The following is a 21,633-nucleotide window of genomic DNA, read 5'->3' as shown; positions in this document are numbered from 1 at the left end:
GTTATCTAGGAATCAGCGTCTCTACTTTACAGCCATCGTCATTCTTATCACATCGCCTGTGCACTAAAACCTTCTGCATATTTCATAATGGCTTTACATGTCTGTCTCAATTCATAAAATGTTGCTCTTACACACAGATACACATTGTATATCTTGTGAGCGCATATGCAGTACAGTATCTGAGGATGTGTGTGCTTGTGTGTGTGCGTTTTTGTTGCTGTTTGAGAAATCTTCCAGGACAGGTGATGAGCTAGGTTTGGCCACATTTGCAAGCGTTCCAGTCGGGCGGCGAGGCTTTGATAGCCGGAGATGGAGAGAAAGATCTAGAAGGATCTACACGCGGAGACAAGCAACTGACATACTTTCATTCTGCCTACTTAAACAGTGGCAACAGTGGATCTCACAGTACCGGTGTAATTCAGATTTACCTTCAGTGTCTTTTGCATTCTAAAACTGTATCTTTTACTGTAGTGGACGTGAGGAGCAGGTGAACGTCCTTGGTTTGTAGTGCAGTAACGTTTTAAATGCCTTGAGAATGATGGACCGAGGCTTCAGTGCCACTCATTTCTGTGGTATATTGGTAGCTTTTCTTCATCCATGCTTATTTGTTCAACTTGTCTTTCAATTTAGGTGGGTGTGAAAGCATAAATCAACCAGCACATCTGTCTCATATAAGACGAATATTCTCCATAAGCTGTGTAGACTTTAGAAAGCCAGTACTAACATAACCAGTACTAACATCAATCAATCAATCAATCAAATTTTATTTATATAGCGCTTTTTACAACAGTTGTTGTCACAAAGCAGCTTTACAAGTGCCGAGTCCTAGCCCCCAGTGAGCAAGCCAAAGGCGACAGTGGCAAGGAAAAACTCCCTAGTTTACCTAGTCCCTAGGTAACATAACCAGTACTAACACGAGGGGCAGTCATGGCCTGGTGGTTAGGGAACTGGTCTTGTGACTGGAGGGTCGTGGGTTCGATTCCCAGACCTGAGGCCATGACTGAGGTGCCCCTGAGCAAGGCCCTTAACCCTCAACTGCTCACTTCTATGAAAAATGAGATAAAAATGTAAGTCGCTCTGGATAAGGGCGTCTGCCAAATGCCATAAATGTAAATGTAACATAACCAGAGTTCTACACACACAGCTCCCTCGTCCAGTGAAGACACTAAAGATTTGTGTCCGCCATTTTAACCAGAGTAATGTGTATGGATTCTGATCCTGAGTTGTGTTGTGTCAACTTACCTCAGTGGCACCATGCCTTAAGCGCTCTTCCAGGACTGTGTGTTTAAGGTTTAAAGGACGTCAGTGAGGGATCAATTGTTATATATTTAAACTTAATATGTAACATTTTGTTACAAGTACACAGCTGCTTAAATCTGAGGCAGTATGTTGTTCTGACAGCACTAAGAATAACAGTGAAAAGTTTTGACAGGTTTAATAAAAGTGATCGCCCTAATTCAGAGCATTAAAAAATAATTGTCACTTGTCATTCAAACCAAATGAGCCGTGGCAGCTGCCACTATGCCAATCATTCGCTGTGTATCCAGGCCATTTGCCAATGGGTAAGTTTGTTGTGTCTTCCGAGCCGCCTCTGCCCTAAGGCTGCTGTTTGCGTGAAATGGCCCTTCAAGCCTGCTGGTCATATCCTTCCACTGCTCACTTCCAAGAGCTCATTTATAACATCTGTGTCTTCATTTGAAAAGCAGGTTGCAATGAAGCAAACCTCTAGGCAATAGGAATTATGGGCAGACTAATTGGCCTTAATTAGTTGTTATGCAGTATGAAAAAAAAGCCAAAAAAACAAAAGTCCCTTACTGATGCAATCCCATCATGTGGGGATATTCGGGGGATGCTAAGTAGAGCTGCAACAGCAGAATATCAGCTTGTGTAAAAGAGAGAATGACTTAATATGATGTTTTAAAGCAGACCGTACGCACGCTGTGATGCTGGCTTGCTCTACATGTGAATCCACCCTTGTGATACTCTCATGTGATGTTTTCTAATTTCTCATACTAACTTGAAGACCATATTCTTGTAATCACTTATAACAGTATAAGTATTACAAAGGACATAACTGAAGGAAACATGTGAACTTGAGATAAAAAACAAATAAAAAAAAAACAAACTTAATTTTAATTATAATTCTACACTCACTTTTGCTGGACCACAACTGGTAATACTTCAAATGCATGTAATTTCCATAATTCATAGATCTAATATATATATTTTTATTTTAAAATAATTTCCTATAGTCACAAAATAATTTCCCCACGATGCCGAAGTAGTGGATGTATAACCTTAGGAGAACCTGAGCCGCTGTATCACTAATCATTTTGCAGGAGAAGCCGACATTAGCTGCATTGATCCCTAATCAATAAAGTGTGCGGAGTGTGGATCTCCTGATGTTTCGTCTGCACACTTAGATCAAAGCTATTAGTGTAGGTCTTTCAAAAGCATTAACGCTGCACTTCTTCTCAGCACAAACAGACGAGAAGTCTCGGGGTCGTTTGTGGCCCTTGTGAGTTTTTGCACGTGTGAATGTGTGTGCACGAGGGCAGGAAGGAGGGAGGTTGTGTGCAGAATGAAGCTGACGTCGTCCTTGTGTTTGATAAGCGGAGTCTGGCTCCCAGAAGGAGCTCCCCTCTCTGTGGGAGATCAGATGATAGCGAGAGGAAGCACAGCGTAACGGAGAGCACGGCAGGATTGAGGAACAGGCTGAGACAAGGGGGAGGGTCAGAACCTCTCGAGTCTGAAACATAACGCTCGCAGCTGCCTGTGGGCCACATAGGGCAATACTCCAACAATACAGAGTCACACAATGCACATCCTTATTCTTCCTGTCGTGAGGATGGAGGGAGTAGGTGATTGCAGAATCTGGGTCAGAGTTGTTGGGGGCCGTTTGGGGGGGGGTGTTCACACATTCAGAATCAGTTGCAGAGTCAAGGTGCACATGCTATTTGATACTGTAATTTCAGGCAACCATAGCAATGCCAGGTCTCCTTCCAGAACTGTGTGCAACACAATGGCAGCCAGCAGACACAGAGAGGCTGCAAAGTATCTTATACCGCTGCTTATATCCTTTAATTGCCTACTTGAATGCACTGTTATCTGGACATCTAGACAACATTAGCCTATGCAATATGCAATTGTCTGGTGACAAGTGTGTGTGTGTGTGTGTGTGTGTGTGTGTGTGTGTGTGTGTGTGTGTGTGTGTGTGTGTGTGCGCGTTTGTGTGTGTGTGTGTGTGTGTGTGTGTGTATGTGCAATGCAGAGGTGGACCATCAAGGTGCTGATTTGCACCAGACTGCATTTAACTCACTACCTCCTCACATGTTTTCAGCTGTGCTGGGTTTTTGATCTGCCTCGTGCACCTGCCCAGGTGTGGGTGTGTGCACTCTTTATGTCCATGCCTACCTATGTGTGCATGTGTGTTTCTTCTCACATTGTTTTGTATCTCCTGGCAACTGCACAGTTGCGTCTGAAGCGTTTAATAATACACAGGAAGGCAGGGCCTTCTGCTGGTGAATCTTCCTCCTGTGTCTTTGGTTTTCCTAATAGTTTTTCAACCTGATGACAAGTTGATTTAGATATCACCCAGACTGCCAATCATACAATACTTTGACACTCTCTAACACCAATCTGGGAATGACTTCTTCAGCTACGCCTTCTTTTCCCAACAAACTATGGTATATAACCTGCCCATTTTTGATGTGAAGAACAAGTTTCTCAGATCTGTGACAGAGTGAGTGATCGCAAATACATTACATAAGGATCAAGTCAAGCCTGCTGTCACAGTATCACTACAAAGGCCCCAGGGATGTGTACAGTTCGCTTTGGCAAAGCCCTTACACCCTTAAAGAAAGATTGTCTTGAATTTGCTGGTGTTTATTTTTTAATCCTTTCACGGTAACCTGAGACGGATCTTATCTCATCTGCTGAAGCATGCAGGCCTTATGAGAGACAGACGCTAACTAGGTGCTCACACACAAACAAAGCCTCCTCAGTGATGGGCTTTCACAGTCACGTGGTGGGCTGCAGGGTGAATGTGGAGTTTGTGTGTGTGTGTGTGTGTGTGTGTGTGTGTGTGTGTGTGTGTGTGTGTGTGTGTATGTGTGTGTGAGAGAGAATGTAAGGCCTTTTCAAGGACAGACTAGCTGAGTCTAGGCAGAGAGACCAGTCCGCCAGCACATGACCTGCCTGCCAAACTAACAGAGCAGGAAGAACAACGGTCTCACCCTGTGAGTGTGCACGTGTGTTCACGTGCACGTTTGCACACGTGTTCATGTGCACGTATACACACATGTCTCTATATACATATATACAGAGAGGTGCCTATGTGCATAACTATGCACAAACACAGACAGCATATCCACTCCGTGAATATAATGTAACATTCTATAAAGTCAGCTTGTCAAATATATTGACCACTTGTTCTTGATATACACAGAACTGGCTTGATGAGCATCTGGTGGAATGTACCAAATGTTCTCAGCAGCCTTAAGCTTCAGCATTTCCTGCTCACAGCAGTAACTGGCATCATCTGCCAGTGTGTACAGATATTGCTTTTTCACCAGGGCCCTCCGAGCATCCAGCCGAGTGACACAAACTTGAATTGCATGTTGAAATCAATGTTCCTGTTTCTCATTTAGATTGATATTTGGATGGACGTGAGCTGATCCTGGATCAGAGTGAAAGCATGATGTTGCTTCTGAGGCCTTGGGCATGGGTAACCTAATCGCAGTGCTGCCTGTTTCCTGCAGAGGGGGAAACTGAAGGATCCTTTCATCCCTTCATTAACGTTACCTAGATTTCTGCTTTCAGTGACTTTTCATATTTTCCTGGTTGACACTAAACTTGTACTTGATAGATGAGGGAACATTTTCTCCCAAGAAAAAATAGAGATTTGGTAATGTATAGAATTCCTTACCACATTCAGTATGCCCTACTATAATAGACACAACGTTATGAATACGTACAGCAAAGGAAGCTGCACCTTGCCACCTGACAGAAAAGAAACGAAAAACGTACACCTGAAGCCTTGTGATGTGTTTATGCATGTGTGTGTCTTCATTTGGCTCGGTTTCGTATGGTGATCTAATAATTCCATATTTAATTTCCCAGCGGTTCCCTGCTAACTTCTTTTGGCCTTGGGCACAGGCGAAATGAGAGGCAAGTGTGTGCAAAAGTGGAGCTGTGGCTCCCTGTGGGCTGGAGGACTGGTCTATTTGTGGCTCTCTCTCTCTCACTCTCTCTCTCTCTGTCTGTCTGTCTGTCTGTCTGTCTGTCTGTCTGTTCCAGTCTGTCACAGTATCCTTCGCAGCCTGTGCTGAGGCCCGACCCCAAAAGTGCAGGTGAAAGGTGTTAACTGGAGCACAAAGAGATGGAGCAATGGAAGAAGAGTGTAAAAAGGTACGAAGGCCGCAAGAGTTCCATTTATCATCCAGCTATGGACAGTGATGAAGGGCCTGTCAGCCAAGCAGACAATTCAGTCAGATCTGTGGTGTTCCTGGATGGATTTGCTCCAGGTTGGAAGTGTCGAGGGGGGGGTGGCTGGAGTGTGGCCTGTGCAAGCTCCACAACCTTCTCTGTGTCAGATAACTGGATCTGATGATGTGATTGAAGCAGGATGGGAGGAAGATGGAGCAGATGCCATGTGAAAACCTGTGTGGGAGGACAAGAGGAAGGTGCCAGAAACAACACGAGCACGTGGGGGACCCCATGTAAGGAGCGGTTTAATCATTAGGGCCATTCAACACCCTGCTGTTATCGAAGTGTGGTTGAGAAAGGAGAGAGAGAGAGAGAGATGGAGAGAGAGGCACATGTCAAGATAGCGCACACTCACCCTGTACTTGCTAAAGAATATTCATGAGGCCTCATTTCAACATTACACTAAAGTCTTCTCTTATCTCATCTCTAATTCTGTTTTCAAGGTCAGTAGTTATTTCTTGTGCAGGAGAAGTAGAGCTATATTTGAATTCACAGAAGTGATTAGACAATTGTAGTCCATCATTCAGCGTTGGTACTAGCAGGAACTTGCCCAGTAATGGTGCATTTGGTATTTGTGATGCTTTCCACTAAAGCCAGTAAATTAATTTGGATTTACTTTAGCTCTAAAGTAATTTATTCATATCTCACATATTTATTACATATAGAAACACTATTTCTGCTGGGGGGGAAAACCTGTATAGTGTTTTCTGGAATCACCTCTGATGTGTTTACCTTGTATATGCAGTTGTGCTATACGGTTTTAGAGCTTGTCGGCACATAAATTACAGATGTAAAATCAATACAAGCGTCTTCCAAAGGATCAGTGCTGAGGTAAATTATTTAGCATAGACACAAATGTCTGGGAGAAATGGTCACATATAAAGCAGGATAAATGTTCCAAGGTCCTGGAATGAAAATAGCCTGTTCTTTAAAATACTGCTATGGTGTGGTGTGTAGGAGAATGTAAGAGACCCAGGCCCTAAATGAAGGATCTTTCCTCATTCTGTGGAGAGGACTAGAGGCAGTCCTCGGAGACACTGTTCGGTGATTGATCTGGGGTAAGTCATGTCACCTCCCCCCCTGTTTGCTCAGTCAGTATGGGCTGTACACTGAAGAGCCCTGTGATTCCAGCTGAGGTGCACAAGGAAGGAATCCTACTGAATCATTTTCTATTGAACGCATCTTTAAAAACATACCACTAAAATGATAAAAGCTCTTTATATAAGAATTCACCATCACATTGTTCTCTGTGCCCATACATAAATGCCATAGTGTGATAAGAAATGCATCAGAGAGGGAAAAGAAGTACATGACTGATTGTATCATCACCAGAGCAGTTTGACCCAGCAGCCTGAGAGGGCAAGTTGTGTGGAAACTTCAACCTTACTGTCACCTCATATCATTAGTAATAACAGACTTGTTAGTGAAACATTACCCAGAAGCCTGTCTGTTTGAGCTCCTTAAAAGGAAACGGCCTGAGGGGGTCAGAGAAACCTCAAATTTCATGCTGTTTCTTGTTACATTCTAACATGAAAGCTATGTCAAAGGTCAGGTCAGTAGGACTTAAAATAGACATCCCCTGGTCTTGCTGCATTCTCTTCAGCTCAATGAAGTGAACCAAGAAACATTTTTTGAAAATAACTAGTTTCAATATCCATGGTTTAAAGTTTCTTATTTCCTGAAATCCTGTTTTGTAGCCAAATCCAAGTCTGTCCACACAGGGCCTGCTAGCAAGGCTGAGAGAGTACGGCTGAAGCAGAGGGAGGTCTGGTGGAACCTGCCAAAGACAGAGAGACAGGCAGAAAGAGAGACAGACAGAAAAGATAGACAGAAGGAGAGAAAGGATTTGAACCTACAAAAACCTGTGAGGGAATGACTGAACAGATTCTGGTTCAGTACCTCTCTGCTTGGTGCCGGTAGATTAAGACTAAAACTCAAGTGGACATTGGTTCTTCTGTGACTCAACTGTTGAGTTAGAGACACAATCTGTTGATGATTAGAGACACAATCTCCATGAATCCTGGTCGGATTCACATTTAAACGAAGGCTCTCTTGGTTTAGCCAGAAGAGGAATATAATCTATTTTTTTCTCTGGATGTATGAGGACTTCCGTCACCTCATGTGACCTTTGTATCAGTATATTTTGTAATGTTGTGACTCCTTGATAAGTAGCCAAATTCCAAATGATCCCTGTTAGAGATCTTGAGTTAGCTTCAGAGTTAAGTGTTCTGTGTTTTTATTCCTGTTAAAATGCAATGTTTTATTTTCACTTGCAAGTTACTAAAGTGAATGACTCTGTTTCTGTGTTTTACTTCAATATGTTCTTGTGATTGAATCATTTTGTTAGGGTCAACCTTGAGTTATTTTGTCAATATGCTCTTTATACACTTCAGTAGTTTTTATAACATTTATAACATTGTTTTACTTATTTATGCCTATTCAAGTTTTTCTGCTATCCTACGTTTAGTTCTACTAGTATCTATGAATACAGTTGACTGTTTAAATGAACGAATGACATGTTGACTCGATTTTGTTTTAGGCTACTTTATCTCTGCATAAACAACTTTTATACTTCTGTTTTTGTTGTGGAGGATAAATATCCATTTATAACCAGGCTTGAGGGATCCTTTTCTTTTTAAATCAGGTTTTTTTTATATCACAGAAGATTATCTTATTACAGATTACAACATGTAGCAGTAATGTGGCATACTGAGGCAGTGTAGTGTTTGGTGTGAAAAACCTTCCCATCAGCCAACCCTGTGTGCCATCAGCTCTTCCCCGGTTTCAGCATGAAAGGCTCTGCACATAGTTCTCTTGGGCTTGGGCTTCTCAAATTCTGCTGGGCTGTTCTTAAAATCTGAGTATGCTCCTTACAATTATGGAAAGTGTACATTTTGTTCTATGTGAGCACGTGCACATATGCACACACACACACACACACACACACACACACACACACACACACACACACACACACACACACACGCACAAACGCACACACACACACACACACACACACACACACACACACACACACACAAACGCACACACACACACACACACACACACACACACACACACACACACACACACACACACAACGCACACACACACACACACACACACACACACACACACACACACACACACAAACGCACACACACACACACACACACACACACACACACACACACACACACACACACACACACACAAACGCACACACACACACACACATACACACACACACACACACACACACACACACACACACACACACACACACACACACACACACACACATACACACATGCATGCTTGTGTCATGGATCCAGTGACCTCAGGAAAAAGCCCCTCCATCACTAGTCACTAGTAAAATGGTGTGGGCTGTTGAACTCGAGGGCTGTTCCATGTGTAGCTGCAGGCATGAGTTTGACCCAGAGACGCACCCCTAGAGAAGTGCTCTACAATTAGGTTAAAACAGTTTCTTGTCACCAGAGGAGTGTAAAAATCAAGGAGTCCAGCCTGTTTCTCCACTGAAATAGTTTTTAGTGTGTACTCACAACATAATCACTAAACTAAATAATTACATCAGACAATGTTATGTGCATATCAATAAGATCATTAATTAAAATGCAGTAATGGTAGTTATGCAAATACATGAATAATAAATATATTATCAAATATAAACAAATAATAAAAAGGGAAACAAATGCTTCCTCATGTATATTAGAAATCAGCATGAAAACAAAGTTCTCATTTCCCACCACAATTAGGCAAACATTAGCAAGACAGCACGATAAAGAAACGTGTACAAATACAGAATACTTGTAGGATTTTTCTGCACAGCCCAGCACAACAGTGTGACAAGGAAATCAATGATCACAGCATGACAAACATAACTCAAACACAACTCAAACATAACTCAAACCAGCTCAGTTGGTAAAGCTTTGTGGATCTATCAAAAACTTTTAATGTTTGCTGTAACCTTCGTTTTTTTCTGTTTCTTTCTGGTTCTTTTAAGTATATTTTAAGTAAATTTTAGATGTCCATGTTTTTCTAAACTACGGAACCTCAATATACCTTGCTTCCTAATATTCCTTAAACAGGGCTTCCAGGATATATGTAGACGATATGCTTTTTGTTTTCAGTAGAATAGCATGCTAAAATTAAACGGATAAGTGTAGCTGGTGTTGTTGCGAGTTCATGGTGTTCTGTTTGTACCCAGAGAAAAAAGCTCCAGACACAGTTTGGGTTTCTGTGAAGTGAAACTACAGAGGCCAGGTAGAGAACACGCCCCCCGGCCACACCCCAGCTGACACTCATACAACTTCCTTTAGGTATACACACACACACACACACACACACACACACACACACACACACACACACACACACACAGACTTCTTGTATGAACCAATTATACTCAGTAACCACCCCTGAACTCAGGCACTCTGTATACGTCCATTGACACTATGGTTAATTCAGCACTCTTCCCAGAGAGCAGTTCCTTACAAAATTACAAAACTAAGATTATTTGCTTGCTGACGTGTTACTGAATGTGGTGTTGAGATTTACACATGGCATGTATTCTTGCAGTTGCAAGAGGGAATCAAAGGTGATACCACGGCCTGTTTAACACGTCATGAATGAACAGAAAGAGACATGTGACAAAAGTAGCATTTACCTATGCTTTGAAAAATCTATTTATCATGGTTTTTGTAAGTTTTCAATGATTACACTGCACATCATGTTATTTAAATTACAAAACGGTTCTTCTATCCTTTTTTAAATGGTGGAATTTTTCATTTTAGTATTAAGGAATTGGGACATGAGAGAATGTCAGTCTCAATATAATGCGGGCTATATTTGACACACATGCTCAAGAAAAGAAACGAAAAGAGAAAATGAAACTTGTATCTTACAGCATTTAACAGTGGCTCCAACAGATGCCAGGAAAGACAACACTGATCTGAGTCCAGAAGAGAGCAGTCTGAGGAACGTCAGAAATACTGCACTGCACTCTCAGCTTTTGGGAGGCCTGAGTGTGAGAGAATAAAGACAAGACCACCAGCTCCGTTCTCACCTTTACGACAGGTGATCACACTTTTATCACACCCGGGCCTTCTGTTAGAGGCTTGAGAGTTGGAAGGTGACGCACAGCGTTTTTACTTTTCCTAGCATAGCATTATATTGAAATCAATATATATATATATATATATATATATATATATATATATATATATATATATATATATATATATATATATATATATATATATATATATAGATTGATTGTGTGTGTGTGTGTGTGTGTGTGTGTGTGTGTGTGTGTGTGTGTGTGTGTGTGTGTGTGAAAATATCTACACATCTAAACTCCTCAACAACTTCTGCTTGAATCTATACTTAACTGGCAGTGTTAAACCACTTGACTGGCTACTTTTAGAGGATCACCTTCATAATTGACCCTCAGTGGAAGACTGGTGAAATGGGGGTGGGGTAGAAAAAGACTTCCATCCTCACCTTGGGTGCCCAATGACTAATCCAACCTGCCACAACCCCCCTCCCCTCTCCCCCCTCCTCCCTCCCCCCCTCCCCCCTCCCCCCTCCCCTCTCCCCTCCCCCCTCCCCCCTCCCCCCTCCCCTCTCCCCCCTCCCCTCTCCCCTCTCCCCCTCCTCCCTCCCCCCTCTCCTCCCTCCCCTCTCCCCTCTCCCCCCTCCCCTCTCCCCCTCCCCTCTCCCCCTCCCCTCTCCCCCTCCCCTCTCCCCTCTCCCCCTCCTCCCTCCCCCCTCCCCTCTCCCCCTCCCCTCTCCCCCCTCTCCCCCCTCCCCCCTCCCCTCTCCCCTCTCCCCCCTCCCCTCTCCCCCTCCCCTCTCCCCCCTCTCCCCCCTCCCCCCTCCCCCCTCCCCTCTCCCCCTCCCCTCTCCCCCCTCTCCTCCCTCCCCCCTCCCCTCTCCCCTCTCCCCCTCCCCTCTCCCCCCTCCTCCCTCCCCCCTCTCCTCCCTCCCCCCTCCCCTCTCCCCCTCCTCCCTCCCCCCTCTCCCCCCTCCCCCCCCTCCCCCCTCCCCTCTCCCCCTCCCCTCTCCCCCTCCTCCCTCCCCCCTCTCCTCCCTCCCCCCTCCCCTCTCCCCTCTCCCCCTCCCCTCTCCCCCTCCCCCCTCCCCTCTCCCCCTCCCCTCTCCCCTCTCCCCTCTCCCCTCTCCCCTCCCCCCTCCCCCCTCCCCTCTCCCCCCTCCCCCCTCCCCCCTCCCCTCTCCCCCTCCCCTCCCCCCTCCCCTCTCCCCCTCCTCCCTCCCCCCTCTCCTCCCTCCCCCCTCCCCTCTCCCCTCTCCCCCTCCCCTCTCCCCTCTCCCCCTCCCCTCTCCCCCTCCCCTCTCCCCCTCCTCCCTCCCCCCTCTCCTCCCTCCCCCCTCCCCTCTCCCCTCTCCCCCTCCCCTCTCCCCCTCCCCTCTCCCCCTCCCCTCTCCCCTCTCCCCCTCCCCTCTCCCCCTCCCCCCCTCCCCTCTCCCCCTCCCCTCTCCCCCTCCCCTCTCCCCTCTCCCCTCTCCCCTCTCCCCTCCCCCCTCCCCTCTCCCCCTCCCCCCTCCCCTCTCCCCCTCCCCTCTCCCCCCTCCCCTCTCCCCCTCCTCCCTCCCCCCTCTCCTCCCTCCCCCCTCCCCCCTCCCCCCTCCCCTCTCCCCCTCCCCCCTCCCCTCTCCCCCTCCCCTCTCCCCCTCCCCCCTCCCCTCTCCCCCTCCCCTCTCCTTTCTCCCCTCTCCCTACAGATGAGGATTCTGTTAGCAAACACATTTTGGCTTTTCCTAGCAAGTTAATATTCTTGAAAAGAGGTTGGTAGGTAAACATAAAGAGTGCCTGTGCCTCCTCTTGCCTTTAAAATAGGACCTGGAATTTTCCACAGATGACACCCATTCTTATGGCTTATGGCTACGTATGGTGTCTTCTCATGTAAACAAATGGTGTTGATATGTGGAGGTTACTGTGCTGTTCCCAAAACACAGTGGTGACCAACTCTAAAGGACCCAGGGACAAACAAGAGCTTATCAAAAGGGCTGACTCAATAATGTCTGCATTTTTTCCTCCGGTATTGCTTTATCTCATATGTTTTTGTGTATATTTAATTTGGTAGTAACTGATATTCTATTCAATAAAATTACAAGCTCAAAATTTGGCCATGCAGAAGGTACAAATGGAGATGAAATACATAGCCAAGGCTAACATAACTTGGTCTGTCCTGTCTATTGTTTAAAGGATCTGTGGTCATCTGCATTTAGTATCCTGAATTAAACATTTGTTTCAGGTGCAATTCAGAACTGCAGTGGCAGATTTGGTGTATTAGTCGATGAGGCATATAGCTAACAGCAGCAAAAATACCTTTGTTTTGGCATCTGTGCTGGTTTACAGAAGGATACAGTCTGAATGGAACTCATCTAAGCCAAGAAAAACCCTCAGCTTATCTTAATAGCCTCAAACTATTTCTAAAACTATAAAAGATTACATTCTATTCAAAGATGTCACTTAGAATATACAATCCCCAGTGATAGATTTTTAAATCATAATAGTTCTCTTTTAAAATAATTATAACAGTATATATTAATGTATATTCATCATTCAAAATCACCAGGTCTTTTTTTTTTAAAGAAAACAAGAGAACTGTGGAAACTGTATACTTCTGATATTTTATTTACTTTAAAATGTATAGTTTAGTTTAAACAACACATTTCTACAGATGTGTTTATGCACTGAAAATTTGTAGCCAGTATGGAGGCTGTGTCTGTTTTGAACAGAAGTATATAACAGCAGTATGTACTGCAGCACATTTAAATGGAGACAAAGGCTTAGCTGGTGGAACTCGGTTCAGGACCAGTTAAACAAAGGCAGGGGCTGCTGCAGTAATGTACATATGGTGTACATTAACAGGGTGAACGTGTTGCTGGCTCTAAGAGCTTAACATTCCCTCAGTTCACTCATGCCATAGATGCAGTTGAGCAAAGAAGGAAGCTCTGAGTGTTTGCACGTGTGCACGCCGAGTGGTTTGGGTGCACACTCATCTTCGTCACAGGTGAGGGTGGGGCAGAAAAGGTGAAGAGATAAGGAAGGGATTCTGGGGCAAAGGTTAAGAAAAAGGATGCCAAGAGAAGGGAGAGGTGGAGAGAGAGAGAGAGAGAGAGAGGGAGAGAGAGAGAGAGAGAGAGAGAGAAAGAGGGAGTCAGAGACACAGAGGGAGGGAGAGAGAGTCACATGTATGTAGGAATAAGCCCAAACCCAGAATCCCACAGGGCTGTGGCTCTAGATGAAGTAGTATCTGTAGCTGCAGACATACAGGCCATATTGACCCTGCAATCTTTCACGCTTCCTCCACATGCAGGGCAAGCTCAAATGACTCTAACACCTGCCTCTTTATCCTCTCCTCCTTATCTAACCTGTCCCTCTGGTCTCCCACAGCCTTGCAGTTATTCTCGTGTCAGAAAACCCACATCTATCTCTGGCACATTCAGACTCGAGTGCCGCATTCGAGCACACGTGAATAGTGAATACGTGAACACGTGAATAGTCACGGCTAACATGTGAACTTGATATAAATTAAGCAAAGTTGAAGTCTGAAAATTCCTAAGGGCACTATAAATATCATGGGATTATGTCCCTCATGGAGGTGTCAACGTTTTCCTGTAGGAGCGGAACGTGATGTTTGAAAGAAGACTCTGGTTTGGCTGCACAGCCCTCGAGTCTCAAGGCTGTGCAGTAGAGCCCCATGCAGGCACAGAGCCAGGTACTTTTTATTACTGAAGATCAGGATGAGTTCCAGACGAAATAATTATAGGCCTAATGTGGGCCTCTTGATGTTATGCAAGTTGCATGAGCCTAACAGTCCAATGAAAAATAAAGGAGGACCAGAAAAAGTTACGTAAAGTTCACGTCTCCGCTCATTTGCCTGGCAGGGAAGGGGTGGGGCTAAGGGTGGGACTGGAGGTGGAGTTCACCTGTGATGGGGGGGCGGGGGGGGGGGGGGGGGGGGGGATAGTCCGCACACTACACACCACAATCTCTTCTTGTCAGTGAAGATGAAATTTTACATAGTTCATTTGGTTTTGGAGGTGAAATTCTGCAGAAGCCTCCATGGTCTTCTCTCTCTCTCTCTCTCTCTCTCTCTCTCTCTCTCTCTTTCTCCACCTGCAAACCAGATAAGCATGGAGAGAGTGTGTTGTAAACATCTGCTCCATGGTGCTTGTGCCGCCTTCATGGTGGGCTCTGCTCTTTTGTGCGAGGGAAGTTTTGGCTGCTTCCTGCTTTGTCGTCTAGGGCATGTAGGGCATTCCTGATCCAGTCAGAAACTATTCCAACACCCCCACCCTTCCTGTAGCTTACTCCAGTCAGTGTATACTTTGCACCTTAAAAACACATCACAGACCACGCTGCACAGCACCGAGAGGCAAGTGCTGGATCACAGAGCAACTGTTAATGATTCAAGCACAGAGATGGTTAAACAACATAAAACAAACTTCTCACTAGACATTAGCAATAAAAACATGAGTGTGCCCCTTCTCCAGGTAGTGTGCCTTTGCTTGAGGTCCGATACATTAGTTGTGCTTGATTTAGCATTTGAAATGTAGGAGTCTCATTCACCAGGCATTCAGTGCTTCTGGAAACGCTCGAGTAAAAGCTGCCTGTCCTGCTGGAACACAACCAATTACACACCTCAATCCACCAGAAGGATGAATGGTCAAATCAATAGGAGACGGTGTCACTGTGATTGAATTAGATAAACACAGAGGGGTCGTGGGTGTGGTGTGCTGAGGCTGAACTAACTCATCTTTTCACCACTGAGACACGAGGAGCCAGAACGCAGTCGGGCGCACACAGCTCTAATTAAAACAGCTCTACACCGAGGATCCATCGCTGTCAACACACTTCTGTTTGGGTTCCATGGGTAGGCGAGGTTTAAAACTAAGGGCAGATGTCATTCACGGGTTTTGTCTTGCTCCCTTTGGTTAGTTGTTGGTTTGAGAACAATACACAGTGTCAGGGCCTACAGGTTGACTATTGAGGCATTGTGGTGGCATCACGTTAGATCCCGTAGTGCAGTCAGCCTGTTCCCATCTCCGGCCTGGCCGTGATGTTCACCTCTGCTTATCAGCATGGATGACGCTTCCACAAACCTTAAACCTTTATTGTTTTATCACTAAGATTGTTAATGCTTACAAATGAGCACTGTTTACATTGAATGGGATGAGTCCATAAAGTAAAAAAAATCTATCATGTTACCGTAAAGGCATTATGTTTTTGTCTTGGCTAGACATTGTAATAATAATAATAATAATAATAATAAAAATAATAATCTTTATTTGTAAAGCACCTTTCATACATGCATGCAACTCAAAGTGCTTTACATAATAAATAAAATAAGAAACATTAAAAGGAAGCAAAGATAAGAAGACAAAAATGTAATAAAGTGACAAATTGTAAAATAATAGACCACATAATGTAATAAAGTAAATAAGATGGAATAGAATTAGAGTTTCTTAACTAAAAGCAGATCTAAGCAGGAAGGTTTTGAGACTCTTCTTGAAGCTGTGCAGGGATGAAATGCCTCTGAGCTTGTGTTGTATTACATTTTTGGGGGGAGTGAAATATTATGTTTATGTTAAGTACAAACGAACATAAGAGACAAGCTGATAAGATATTGTGCAGACTAAATGTGGAAGTGCGTGTCTGTGAGTGGAAGAGCGGCCAGCAGAGTTCACGGCGCTCTGGATCATGCGGTCCTCCTCAGCTGTGTGTGGAGCAGGCAGGCTGGGCGCTTACATAATCCAGTTAAAATATACCCGAGTCACATGGAGAACTCAGCACTGCACAGGGAGATATCCCACTCCCACTCGAGCTGTACTGGCAGCCATTCAGACATTCACACACGCGCACACACACATACACACACACACACGCGCACATGCACGCACACACACAGACATACACACACACACACGCACATGCACATGCACACACACACACACGCGCACGTACGCACACACACACACACACTCACACACACACACACACACACACACACACACACACACACACACACACACACACACACACACACACACACACACACAAACACAGCCATTTAAGATTTGATTGCAGTTTGCTGTCAGTTTCAACGCCTTGCCTGCGTATGAACTGTCTGCAGTAACGCGAACAAGCAGCTCTGGTGTTGAACATGTGACCGAGTCTTGACTGAGAAAATCTACATAAAACCACACAAACACATACGTGTGCTCACTCAGGGGGATGGGGGGGGGGGGGGGGGGGGGTGGTGCAGAGAAAAGGGGGAGGGGTGTAGGAGGACCCGCCCTTTAAAGTCACAATGCAGGCTTCCTGGAAGGGTGTTGGCTTTCAGCCCCTATGAGACTTCATAACCTTTCACATACATTTCCACACAGACAGTCAAACACAAGCGTGAGCATTATTAGCACTCACTGACTGCTGAAGCCTCTGATGTCACTGACGTAGATGTCAGGACGTAGAGGTTGGGCGAGAGAGGCACCCAGCAAACGTGCTTCGTGCAGGAGACTCAGTGCTGAGCAGTGGTGACTAATCTTCTAAAAGCGCTGAGCGGACATCAAAACCTGCATAATGGCAGGGCTACATCAGGCTGACATGCTCTAAAAAGCAGCAATCAGACCATCTGGAGAGAGCGCACACACACACAGACACTCACATACACACAATGAAAAGCATGATTGCCTATTCAAAAGGTTCACAACAAACATCACCTCAGCATCTGGCTTTGCTGTGGTCAGCCATTTTAATTATGCAGACTACTTTACTAATTCATTAAGCCTTAATAATGTAGGTTATATGAGTAGTAAGTGGAGTTGGGCCAGAGCTGAATATTTAAAAGCCTTGTAGATACAGCTGACTGAGACGTGGTTACATAATCAATAGCTGCACATCTCCCCCCCCCCCCCCCCCCCCCCCCCCCCCTGACTTCAGCTATATCTCCTGCCAGATGGAGCTCCTGTCTGCTGCTGACCAGTGAGTGAGGCAAGGAGCTGGTGTTAAAAACCTGCTGTATCTTTAGAACGCTCCACCAAAGTCACAAGGTCCTCGTCTGTCTCCTGCCTTTCTGTGAGGGCTTTGTAGAACATTTGTTATGTGAGTGCCGACTGCTTGTAAGTGTGTGCTCAAAGGAGCACGGGCATTCAGGTGTGACTTGTATTTGGTGTTAGGACTTATATGTGTGTACATACACACACATACACACACACACACACACACACACACACACACACACACTCCTTTCAATGAGCCACAACAACTATGTCATTGAGGGCATTAAAGCTGAGTCATCTGAGCTAATGTGGCTGAGACAATGTTTTGAACATACAAACACACATGCACACACCCACAAATACACAAACACTTTAAACGTTTTTAGCCCTCTTGGGATAGCATTCTAGTCCATAGCATAAAAATACATTAAAGACACTTTTAACAGGTGGTGTGCATCTTATATCCCACTTCCCTAAAATGAGGTTGGAAACAAAAACTCACATGTACACTGTCACACTCAGAGAGCACAGGCACCGTGTCCCAAGTGGAGCGGTTACGTCTGCACTGGAGTGCCTTTCCCTGAATGGGAGTCAGGAAGTGACATGGAGGAGACAGACATGAGCCTCTCTCTGTCCCTGTGAGATCTTTGGTCACATGGCCTTTATCACAGCAACAGCCAGGCCAGGAGCCACTTCAGCCATGAGGAGTGTGTGTGTGTGTGTGTGTGTGTGTGTGTGTGTGTGTGTGTGTGTGTGTGTGTGTGTGTGTGTGTGTGTGTGTGTGTGTGTGTGTGTGTGTGTGTGTGTGTGTGTGTATGTGAACGTGTTATGAGAATGGCGCTTTAGCAGCAGATCATGAAGAGTCCTCCAGTGCCTTTTGATTTATTTAAGAAAAAGCCAGTCATGGTGAGGGAGCCTTCAGCTCAGCTCTAAAGGGAAGTGCTGTGTTCAGCTGAAGTGAGGATCGATCGCAGAAACATGGCAGAGTAAGCAGAAGGCAAAGTTCAATTTCCTGAACATTTTTGTACTTGTTGCAGTATGACTCAAAAGCTTTATGTGATTTTACAAAATCTAAGATTAAATCCTCTAAACATATAATAGTGGGTTATGGTTTTGACAACCTACACATAGAACTTCACTGTAATCCTAAAGTCATCTTCATTTGCACTTCTACACATGCTCAGTGGGAATTATTAGTCTTCATATTATAGACTATATTTCTGCAAATATATAAATAAACAAAAAATACACAAAGATTAGAGACAGTAATAAATGTGTGTGATGTAATTATACCATAAGTGTTAAATGCAAACACAGGAAAGACCAATTTAGAAATATTACCACTCTTGTCAAGACATTGTTAGAATGACAGTGAAACTGTAGATTGGAAAGTTTGTAGTGTCTTTTGTAATATGTTTGAAGGCTCAGCTGCATCAAAACTACAAAATATTCAAAGCAGTTCAACATTACAGTCAGAGCTTAGTCTTCATATAAAGACCATGTTCTAAAATCAAAGCCACTGTCCACTGAGTTTGCGGAGATGAGAATAACAGTGAACTGACCATAGGAGGTCAAGTAGAGACTGGACGCTGAGTGAGCCAATGGCTGCATGTTTATGCCCAGTGGGCGTGTCTTATCCACTGTTTTATCAGCATGTCTGGATTTGTGGAATGTGTTTCTCAGCAGGATGAGTGGAAGACACTGTGTTTAACAATAAATCACTGACTTTATCTCTTCCTCTTTATCCCACACTGTTGCGGAACCACGTCTCAGCTAACTCTGCCATGAAAACAAAAGTACCCCAACACACACCCCATCATTCATCCAGCACCCCGTGCTGTTCAGATCCTTAAAAAACATTTTGTTTAAGACCTGCCCATTACAGACCACATTAGGAAACATTCCCAGAAGTCAGTCCACATTTAAAACACAACATGTTTGTACCTGGTTGTTAAAACATATGAAAGGCACAGTCAACACTTGACGGTGTTATATTTTTTGAACTTCACATTTTTGAACAAATGCATCTATATTTATCGGAGTATGATGGAGCATAAACTATGATGTGAGAGAAAAGAAACATTCTGTCCTTGATTCTGTTTTCATCAGTTCTGGTTTTTATTGGAGGGAGGTGATGGGTGGATTTATCCCACTTTCAAAGTTACTTTAGGAGGAAGATTGTGACTCACTGTCTCCAGACCCCCACTGAGACCAAGAGAGGGGGAGAGAGAGAGAGAGAGAGAGAGAAAGAGAGAGAGAGAGCGAGCGAGAGCGAGCGAGCGAGCGAGAGAGAGAGAGAGAGAGAGAGAGAGAGAGAGAATGAGTCACCAATCGTGTTTTCTTGTCACTGTCACAATCACCATTTATTCAGCTGGTCCCGTTCAACACAGCACTCAGGCTGAAGATGCTTGTGGACACAAACACACACACACACACACACACACACACACACACACATACATCACCTGATGTACCACTCATGATGTCCTCATCGCATTTCTATGTTCAGTGTGGACCAGGAGATGCGATGAGTGTCCTCCATTAATCTGAAGATTCACTTCTCTGACAGAACAAAACCAATAATAGTTCTACCTGTGGTGCACTTTTAATTAAGGGAAGTGCATAATTTTTCATATAGCACGTGCACTTAATTTCATAGCATTGCATATAGTGTGCAGCACTGGTGCTTTAGTCTTTATATTAAAATATTCTGAATAGGATTCATTTGATGTGGTTTATTGTATATCCAGTGATCACTGCTTTACAACTCTTACTATAGCAGTTAATTATATTATTTACATATATTTTTTGTGTTTTGTGTAAAGCTGTAAAATGTCCTTGAGATCGCGGAAAGCTCTATATAAATAAGATTATACATATAATATATACATATATTTTAATAACTTGTAGATCTAATGGAAATTAGGACATTGTATTTTAATAACTGTTAAAGCCACACACAATGCGTTCTTGGAAAATTTTGCATGAAAAAAAAAAAACCACTTACAGCCATAATCTCCGCGGAATGAGCGTTAAATACGGATGTCCGGCTGCGTGAAGCACTACACGTGAAGATCCAGAGACGCATCAGTGCACCAGACCTACTTGCTCCGTGGTTGGAGCTCGGCTGGTTTGGACCAGTCCAAACAGACCGGCGTTTGCTAAGGGAGGGCGCTTAAGGCGCCGTGCCTCCGGTAATCCGCCTCCTGACTCGGGCGGTTCGTGCGTGAGGCGTCACGTGTGCCGCAGGAGGCGGAATGGACCGCGCGCGCACGGTGTGGTGTCACGTTCATTCATCTCGCGCACTGCGCACCGACGTCCCTGCACGCTGCAACGAGACGGAGGCACGAGAGAGATTAGGATCATCTCCAGCACTGAAACTAATCACAGCGCTGAGATCAATGAACTGTTTCCAACACGTTTCTACTGTCATATCAAAAGTGTTCTGGGATGTAAAAGCATGTAGAATATACCAGTATCGTTTTAATCAGTCTAAAGCGGGGTGGAATAATCGTGTTTCAGCCAAAGAGGGGGGGGGGGGGGGGTGTTCAACACCCACACACCCCATTTACTACGTCCCTGCTAAATGTTTTCACATTTGAAAATTTTCCAGTTTGAAAAAAAATATTTGTACGTATCATACCTCGCACTTAAAACTGATAAAATGTCCCACAGCTTTGAAAAAAATAACATAAACTAAATAAATGTAAAATGATAAAATGTCACACGTGATAGTGATGTCACACGTGATAGTCATGCCTACGTACAATCTCTTGGACGCAGTTTTTATTTTTTTAATTACAGAGTGCTGTTAGCTTGGCGATCTCTCAAGTTTTATTGCTGTTAACCGAACAGTTAGTCGGTTTAAATGCGATGACTGGATAGATTATCTGGTATAATGAATTCGGCTCATCCTCAATGATGTAGTTTAATGAGGTAAAAGAAGTCCCCGTGCCCCAACACATCTCAGAGCTGACGGTACCGTCGCCTGCTGGAATGAAACTGATCCGCTTGTCCACGTGTTTTCCCAATTTACATATCATTTGAATATGCAAACGCGGTTGGCCTATCGGCCGCGGCCGGCTTCGAACGCAC

General features: G+C 44.5%; 1 long non-coding RNA gene across 2 annotated transcripts; it reads right to left on the bottom strand.

The window, feature by feature from the left end:
* Positions 1-14,480: 14,480 nt before the first annotated feature.
* On the bottom strand, positions 14,481-20,771 carry LOC143515311 (uncharacterized). 2 transcript variants are annotated; one of them, XR_013131089.1, is made up of 3 exons: positions 20,546-20,768; positions 20,004-20,100; positions 14,481-14,656 (listed from the first exon to the last, which is right to left on the bottom strand). It is a non-coding gene; the product is annotated as an uncharacterized LOC143515311 (long non-coding RNA). The 2 variants fall into 2 exon arrangements; XR_013131090.1 differs by lacking the exon at positions 14,481-14,656 and adding an exon at positions 16,776-19,743 and having other exon boundaries at positions 20,546-20,771.
* Positions 20,772-21,633: the final 862 nt, after the last annotated feature.

The sequence above is a fragment of the Brachyhypopomus gauderio genome, chromosome 5, assembly GCF_052324685.1.
Source record: "Brachyhypopomus gauderio isolate BG-103 chromosome 5, BGAUD_0.2, whole genome shotgun sequence".
NCBI classification, from domain to species: Eukaryota; Metazoa; Chordata; class Actinopteri; order Gymnotiformes; family Hypopomidae; genus Brachyhypopomus; species Brachyhypopomus gauderio.
Note: the sequence above shows the minus strand (reverse complement) of the source record. Positions and strands in the feature narration are given on the sequence as shown.